The following is a 9,178-nucleotide window of genomic DNA, read 5'->3' on the forward strand; positions in this document are numbered from 1 at the left end:
TGTGGCTCTTTCTTTCTCTTTCTTTCTTTCTTTCTTTCTTTCTTTCTTTCTTTCTTTCTTTCTTTCTTTCTTTCTTTCTTTCTTTCTTTCTGTATTTAGCTCAGGGTCTGCAGTGTCTCACTACATAGATTGGACTCATAGTGATTCTCCTGTTTTCATCGTCCCAAACGTTGGGCTTACAGGTGTGCGCTAACACGCCTAGTTTCAATTACCATCTCAGTGGGCCCCGCAGGTGGGGCCAGCACAGCAAGCCCAGGATCTAACCTGGCTGCTGCACTCCACCTAAGTAGGCACTTTAGTCTGCTGAGCTATCAGGCCGGCCAAATTTGTGGCTCTTAATGTTTTCCTTCACAGGATGTGATTGTTGAAGAACATGCACTGAAAGTTACTTTTAAAAGTACAAAGCTTTGTTGAATTTTAAAAAATGGCAGGTTTTCTTTTTTTTTGAAGAAAAATGTTCCATCTCCTTTGACAAAAATAATTTTACAAAGATAAAAATTATATTGTGTGGTTTTATGTGAGTATGAATGGGCAAAATATTATGCAATAAAATTTAATAACTTCTAGTGGTGAATACATAGATAATTCAGAAAATATATCTTTCATAAAATTTATTTCTCTGCTATGATTTCAGCGAAATCACTTTTTAGGTTATATAGTCTGGCTTCTATTACAAGTAAAGATTGAAGAATTCAATGTTAAAATACAACTATATTCAAAGTGTATAAAATGGGAATATATTTTCATGAGAAAGACAAATTTAAGTAAATGTAAAAACAAAACATTTACAATTTAACTGTTGTAATACTTCAAGAAATTTTCTTGTGAAATATTCAAAATTATCAATTAGAATTTTAAAACATAGTTTATTAATAATAAATATTTAAAAAGACAATATTTAGATGAAGTGAAGCTTCTAACATTTGAAAATTTAATAAACTCTTACCAAATATTATTATAAAAGTAATTCTATCTGGAACTTGAACATTCATTGTCTACCAGGTTGCCAGCATATTTTGCCTCAACAATCTTCCTGGCATTATTAATCTTATTTGTGTTTGGCGATCCCTGGTAGGAACTTTGAGGATGGGAGAACAGTGAGAATGAGGTATGAATTCTTCAAGCCAGCAGGGCAGAATCTTTTGCCCACAGGTCTTATATTTTTTAACTTCCTCGACTAAGTTCCAACTATTGTTCCTTCTCCTTGCTTCTTCAAGCATGAAACTCTTCTATTTATAGTCCCAGAGAATTACTCTGTGTCTTCTACTGTGCCTTACTCTACTGCACTTTCATGAACAGTCTCTTTGTAAAACTCTTTAAATTATCCAACTTGTACCATATTTTCCCTCACTGAGCCCCTGACCGGCACCAAAACTGATAGTGTGACTGATGACCCAGAGATCAAGCAGAATCTTTAAAACAGTATGAGATCCTCAACTGAGTTGCATGTAAAGAACACAGGCAGAACAGGGCTCTGCATAACCCCTGACATACAGGGAGTATCACAGTCACTAAGCTCTTGCTGTTGATGACATGGAAGGGCAAAATATTGGGAAATCAAGTAATTGGGCAACTTCATTGCGACAACAGTACTAATTTTTTTTGAATTATGGTGACAACTGGATTACACTGATGTCCCTTGAGAGCATAGGTAGGGAAAAGGAGAAATGAAATAACTAGATGAAAATTCTTATGAACAATCAGAAAACTTTGATGCTAGCTGTAAAAGCAATTTTATTTTCTATTGTTACAGGAAGATGTGGCTGAGTACAAAGCCTAGGACTTGACTATAGAGGTTGCAGCACCAATTAAATGCCCAAATCCACATCTCTTACATTAAAATAAGGGCGTTTATGAGGAGCAACTGGGATGCCAGCCTCTGAGTCATGAAGTGAGGCACACTTAAAACAGAGATGTTCACACCACTAGAGTCCACTAGTCTTGCATCTGTCCAACCTCTTAGATGAATGGCTAAAACTGGCCTTTCAAAAATACACATCTTCACTAACTCAGAGAAAGCATACTCAAAGATAGAGGGCTACCTTGCAGGTTACGGCTTGAATGAGCAGCCAAACGTGGTGCGGCCAAAATACAACACACCCTTCACAGCTAGAATTCATGAGTGTGAACCAAGCAAATGGGAGGTATTGGCAGATGTTTCTAATGGACAGGCCATAAATAGGGCTTAATAAATTCCTTAGAAATGATGATTTGTTTTGTTCTTCAAAATGAATACAGCAAAGTTAAAAATTAATGAGGAAAGAGAAAGCAAAAGATTTCAGGTTTTAGAGTTTTAAAAAACTTAGGACAAAATTTTAGGAGTATAATATGGCAAGAAAAATTAAAAGGTTTAGAGGGTAATAAAACTGTCATTATTCACAGATGTATATTTAAAAAATCCAAGCTACCTTCCCCCAAAATCTATTAATAGGTGAATTCAGTAGTCATTAGAAGCAAAGTCAATATGCAAAAGTCAGTGGTATTCCTATATATTAGCAAGGAATATTAGAAAATATAAAAATTTAAGTGCCATCTAATTATTTATTTATTTATTTATTTATTTTTTTTATTTTAGGGAAGGGTCTACAGGGTGTTCAGGGTTTCACTACTAGATCAGACCCATCGTGATTCTCCTATTTACAGCCTCCCAAGAGCTGGAATTACTTAAGTGCCATTTTTGATGGTGCAAAAAATGTGAGTCCAGAAATAAACCCTGGAAAAATGAAAATACGAAAAATTTAAGATATGCACCAACACACACAAACTACTTTTAAATGAATACATTTGTAGCAGAACTTTTGAAAGTGCCACTGAATACGTTTAAGTTTAGGAGATGAATAGTCTTGAAAAAGGCCAAGTACATTCAGGAGCTGCTGCGCTACGAAAGAGCTTTCCTGAAGAATCATTCTCTGCGGTTTATGGTGTCTCTGGTAAAGGGTGCTGAGATGAGGTTCACAATTATGACCACAATCAAAATACTCAGAAAAATCAAGGCTCTTAGGAACTGTACCGAACGTTCATGCTTTTTCAAACAATTGGAATTCAATCCTCGTGAATGTTCCCCTCGAATCTCCCCCAGAACTCCCAATAAGGGGCACAGGATCTCAGCATGCGGGCGCTGAGAGCCCGCCGCGCAAGGGCTGAGCTAATCTCCGCTTCCCGCGGCGGCCGGCTGCCGGACGGAGCCTCTGGCTACCGCTCCTCGCGTGGGCGCGCCCTCGTGGACGTGCGCGGCCGGCGGCAGAGGGAAGCTGGGCGTTCCGGCGGCGCGGGGGCCCAAGGGCGTCTCTGCGGCTTCAGCAGACCCAGCACTGCGCTAAGACGGCCCAATTTTGATAAATGTTGGCATCAAATGTTCCTCCTGGGGCTGGAAAGATGGCTCAATGGAATAAGTGCTTCCCTGGCAAGCGCAAGGGCCTGAGTTCAAGCCCCAGTTCCGCCAAAAAAAAAAAAGCTCCTCTTGGTTAATTCTTGTCACAGATTAATGGGGCATAACTTTCAGACTACGTATGATTAGATTAACCTTCACTTTAGAGTGTAAACTAATGAAAGGTAAAGCTTCCCGGAGGAGGCTATTCACAGAAAACCTTTGCAGTTTTCAGGCGAACAACTCTCACAATGGCTGAAGGCTTAGAAAGGTTCAGTGGATAGCGTTTGAGAGGACGAAAAAAATTGCATTTCCCTCTTGAGATGCTGAAAACGAACCACTTTTCAGGAAACACTAATAGGACCATTTCTTTTGGCTCGCTGCCTTGCTTGTTTTATTTTAAAAAAATGAAAGCTAACATCATTCTAAGTCTACATGCCAAATCAGATTTATAAATATTTTAATTATTGGAGTAAATTCAGATAAGACTATGTCTAAGGTTCTCCACGAACTGAAAAATACAGAACATATTCTACCTTCTATAAAGAGTACCTATGACTTAATACTTGCAAGTAACTTGCTAAAAACACTTTGCTAACTATTATAGCCATGGTTTGTAACAGAAATAGTCCTGAAATAAGAATAGATTAATTCTAGTTCAACATGAGTTTTCTTTTTAAAGAATCATAGTCTGATATTTAATATAAATGTATTATTGTTATTTATACATTCTAGCAACTTTAGTGTCAAGTAATCTGCATTTTAACTTTTGTTCCTTCTATAAAACCTTGGTTATCACAGTCTTCGGATATATTATTTCCAAAGAATTGCTTCTTGCCCAAATTTTGTAAAGAACAAAAACAAAAACAAAAGAAAACCCTAAAAAGTAATAACCAAATAGGAAAAGGTAACATTCATCTTCTTTCTTGGGATTGTCCAGTAATAATGTACTTTGAGAAAATATTCCTTCACAGTTGACTGGTGGAGTGCTGTGGACGGATACAGAGTTCTTTGCAAAATGCTAATCTTCAAAATCAGGGAAGAGACTGTGTCACATTAGAGGCAAAGCCTATTTCCTTAGAAGGTCAGTATGTTCAGTAATAACAGAACAAAAGCTTCCAAACCTTTTACTTTGCTCTGCGTGGTTATATCTAGATCTTACCCAAGTATGCTCTTATCTACAATTTATCCCATTACTCCTGTAAATTTTTAATATATGAAGTACCCTATTAGCTGGCACCACCCAAATATAGAGTGAGTGTTTCCTTTTCAGTAAGTTGGTTAGCCATACACACCCCAAACTGTATTAAATTTAATCATCTAGGTATTTCTTATTCAAGTTGACATCCAATGGACTATCACAAATTCTTAAAAGTAAGACTTGACAATCACTATTGGGATTTGAGGATACTTTTCATAAAAGTCTTTTTGTTATTTTTATAAGTATCTTCTTATTTCACTAAGTAAGTGAGTACTTAAGTGCACCTAATTTGTGTGGTCATAATACAAAACTAGCCCATTGCTAGAGTTTACTGAAGAGTTATGTACAAAATTTTAGCTGCCACTGGATGCTATGAAATTCCTGTTGTGCTTGATGCACAGAAAGATCAAAACTTTTGTATTTTCCAGGGTGACGGAACCATCTTATCTGCATCATCAGTGGTGGGAGGAGTGGTTTACAGCTTCAATTGCTGCTGTTCTTGAAATAATAATTTTAGATTAATGATTTAGTTTTGTGGATCATTATGTTTTGTGTAATCACAATTTTTGTATAATTGCTGCAATGTTAGCATTTTTTACTTTAATTTTGGCTCTCTCTGTGTCTTTGTTATCAGCATGTTCTTATTTTTTCATGGAAGATGGGAACAGTTTGGGCAGGTAGATTGCAGCATCCTGTGGTGGCAGAGGTCCAACCAATTTTCAAATGGCTAATCTTAGAGATTTTCATAATGTTTTGAAAGTAGTTTTCCAATCTAGCTGGCATATAGGAATTTTGTGTTCACTTGTATTTGGCAAAGTTGACAACCCCAATTAGATGTGTTTTCTTTTGTTTCCTTAGGATGAGTAGCGATGTCTTCTTCTGCTGTTAGTAATTTGAGTGTTTTCCATACTGTTTTTAGCTAAGGATTTGCCAATTTTGTTAGTTTATTTTTTCAGAGAACTAATTTTTGGTTTTGTCAAGATTCTGTATTGTTTTTTCTATTCTCTATTTCATTAATTTCCACTCTAGTCTTAATTATTTACTTTCTTCTGCTTATCTTAGGGTTAATTTATTCTTGCACATCTGAAAGTCGAATTTTAGGCTGTTGATGTGAAGTCTTCTCTCTCTCTCTCTCTCTCTCTCTCTCTCTCTCTCTCTCTCTCTCTCCAGAGTTTCATATGTAGTTAAGGCTCGCCTTCACCTCACTATGTGGCCCAGGCTGGCTTTGAACTCAGCCTCCTGAATGCTGGACTATAGGTGAATGCCACCACATTCACTTTATTTTATTTTTAATATAAGAATTTATGGCCATAAATTTTCCTTCATGCACTTTTATGGAATTCCATACAATTTTGATATATTGTGTCTTTATTTCCATTTACTTCAAAATATTTTTAAATTTTCCTTATAATTTCTTCTTCATGTCATTATTTGGAATAAGTTTTTTTTTTTTTCTCTAAATGCCCTAAGGGGCATGTCATTATTTGGAACTGTGTTGCTTAATTTCCACTTATTAGTAAATTTTCAGTTTTTTTCTGTTATTTATTTCTAATTTCATTTTCTTGTGATTAGAGAGCATACTTTAAAGTATTTTTATCTTTTCAAATTTGTTGAAACTTGTTATATGGTCTAGCACATGGGTTTATGCCAGAAAAAGTTTCATGGGTACTTAGAAGAATGTATATTCTGCTGTTGTTGGGTGAAGTGTTCAACAAATTATCTACTAGGTCTAGTTGGCTTAGAGTGTTGTTCAAGTCTCCTGTTTCCTGTTCAGAGACAAGTAACTTTATTATTTATAGCACAGCATGCAATGTAAGTACCAGCATATGGTAGGTTGATTCCCTGAATCTCGTCCCTACAAGACAATTTAAAGAGGGTCAGGAGATAATTACAGAAATAATAGCATATGTTATAAGAGAGGAACCCTGAGTTTAGGGAACCTGGATGTTTTATAATGAGCAGTAAGCCTGCCTGTCTCTGCTACAGAAAGAAACATTATATTGTCTGCTGGAAAGAAAATAAACCTTTATATATTCTTTCTTCATATATTCCTCTTTATCTGGGGAATAGCTAGTAATTTATTTTTTTATTTTTTAGGGTAGAGTCTACAGGATGCTCAGGTTCTCACTACTAGATCAGACTCGTAGTGATCCGCCTATTTACAGCCTCCCAAGAGCTGAGATTACAGGTGTGCACCACCATGTCCAGTCTCAATTGAGCACCCGGGGGCGGGGCTGGCACAGCAGACCCAGGGATTGAACCCCTGGCCCCTGCACCTGCTTGCAGGTGCTTTAATCTGCTGAGCTATTTGGCTGCCCCTGTTTTTTTTTTTTTTTTTTTTTTTTTTCCAGTCTGTGGATTGTCTCTTCATTGTGTTAGTGGGTTCTTTTGCTGTGCAAAAACTTTTTAATAAGATGTGATCCCAGCTGTTGATTCTTTGTAATAGTTCCTGTGTGATTAGGGTTTTATTTATAAAATCTTTGTTTATACCTATGTCTTCAAGAGTTTTATCTGTTCTATCTTCCAGCAGATTAAGGGTTTCTGTTTTAATATTTAGATCTTTGATTCATGGGTCTAAGTTAAATTTTCCACATGTTGAAAGCCAGTTTTCCCACACCATTTATGAAGGTTCTATCTTTTTCCAGTGAAAGTATTTAGCCCCTTTGTCATAGATAAGGTAGCTAAGTGCATCTGGAGTTGCTTTTGAATCTTCTATTCTGTTCCCTTGATTCTTGGGGCTGGGTTCCCCCGCAGCATACCATGCCATTTTTAAAATCATGATAGCTTTGTAACATAATTTCAAGTTGCAGATTGTGATCCCCCTGCCTTGTCTTTGCTACCCAGAAAGGCTTTTACTATTCTAGGATTCTTCTTGCTTCAAATGAATTTTAGGATTATTTGTGTAGTTCTGTGAGTTATACTATTGATATTTCGATCAGGATTGTATTAAGACTATACAACAGTTTGGGAAGTATGGCCATTTTTGCCATATTGATTCGGCCTATCCAAGAATGAGGAATACATTTTCTTTTTCTGATATCCTCATCAATCTCCTTTTCCAGAGTAATATAGTTAGTTATCAGTATAAAGGTCTTTTTTCCTTCATTAGATTGATTCCTAGGTATTTCATTTTTCATTATGATATCATAAAAGGTGTTTCCTTATTTTCTCTCTCAGTGAAGCTGTTATTTGTGTATAATATACTATTGATATTTTTGCTATTAATTTTTTAGTGTTGACTACATATCCTGTGTTAATGAATTTGGTTACTAAATCTAGAATTCTTTTGATGGAGTTTTGAGCTATTCAAATAGAGTATCATGTCATCAGCAAATAATTTAACTTTTCTTTTTCCTATTCATATTTCTTTCTCTTTTCTAATTTCTTTGGCTAGTGTTTTTAGAACAATATTAAACTGCTGTTTGTATTTCTAGGAAGTACAGTATTCAATTGAATATCAGTAGGAGTGGTGTTCAATATGTATGGTGATAGCGGGCATCTTTGTTCTGTTCCCAGTATTAGAATGAAATATCTCAATTTTGGATCATTATGTTGGCTATTAGTTTGCCACAGATGGCTTCTGTCAGATTGTAATAAAGATCATATATTCCAACTTTTCATAATTTTTAAAAACAGGAATATAATTTGGACATTATCACATGCTTTTTCTATGATAATATAGATGATCATGTGGATTTTGTCCTTATTTATGCTAATATGATATATTACATTTATTGATTTGCATAAGTTGTACCATCTCTGCTTCCAAGGGATAAATTTTACTTGGTCATGGTGTATAAACTTTTTGATGATTTGCTGCATTCGGTTTATAAGTATCTTACTGAGTTTTCTTTATTTGTTTTTCTTTTCTGTTTTTTATTAATTTTATTGAGAAAAAAATAGCAATGAGTCAGTTTCAAAACTATTTAGTAGGACAGTTTCAATAATTAACACATGACACATTGTTGTCTTCGTAGTGGTTGTTCATGGTACAAGATGCAGATGATATCCTTTTTCATCTTTCATTAGAGAGATTGGCTGATAATAATTTATTTTATTGGGGTCCTTCACTGGCTTTTGTATTAGGGTAATGTTTACTTCCAAGAATTACTTTGGGGGATATTACTTTCCTATCAATTTCATTAAATAATTTGAGGAATAGTGGCCTCAGATTTTCTCTAAATGTCTTGTAGAATTCAGCAGTGAATCTGTCAGGATTTAGGCTTTTTGTTTGTTGGTAGTTTTTAATGGCTTCTTAAATTTCATTGTCAGATATTAAGTTAATTAGGGGATTTTATATCTTCCTGATCCAGTCTTGGTGACTCATATATCTCTAGAAATATGTCCATTTCTTAAGCACTTTCCATTTTATTAGACTACAGTTTCTCAAAGTAGGTATTGATGATCTGGATTTCTGCAATACCCATTTTGATTTTATCCTTTCATTATTAACACATGGACTTGAGGTTTTCCTATACTGTTTTTTATAAGGTTGGCTAAGAATTTATCTATTTTACTTAATTTTTTAAAGAACTAACTCTTTGATTTACTGATTCTTTGTATTATTTTCTTTTTATTTTAAAGAGAATAAGAGAGTCCTAGCCCAGGTC

Source organism: Octodon degus, unplaced genomic scaffold, assembly GCF_000260255.1.
Source record: "Octodon degus isolate 3935 unplaced genomic scaffold, OctDeg1.0 scaffold00124, whole genome shotgun sequence".
Classification (NCBI taxonomy): domain Eukaryota; kingdom Metazoa; phylum Chordata; class Mammalia; order Rodentia; family Octodontidae; genus Octodon; species Octodon degus.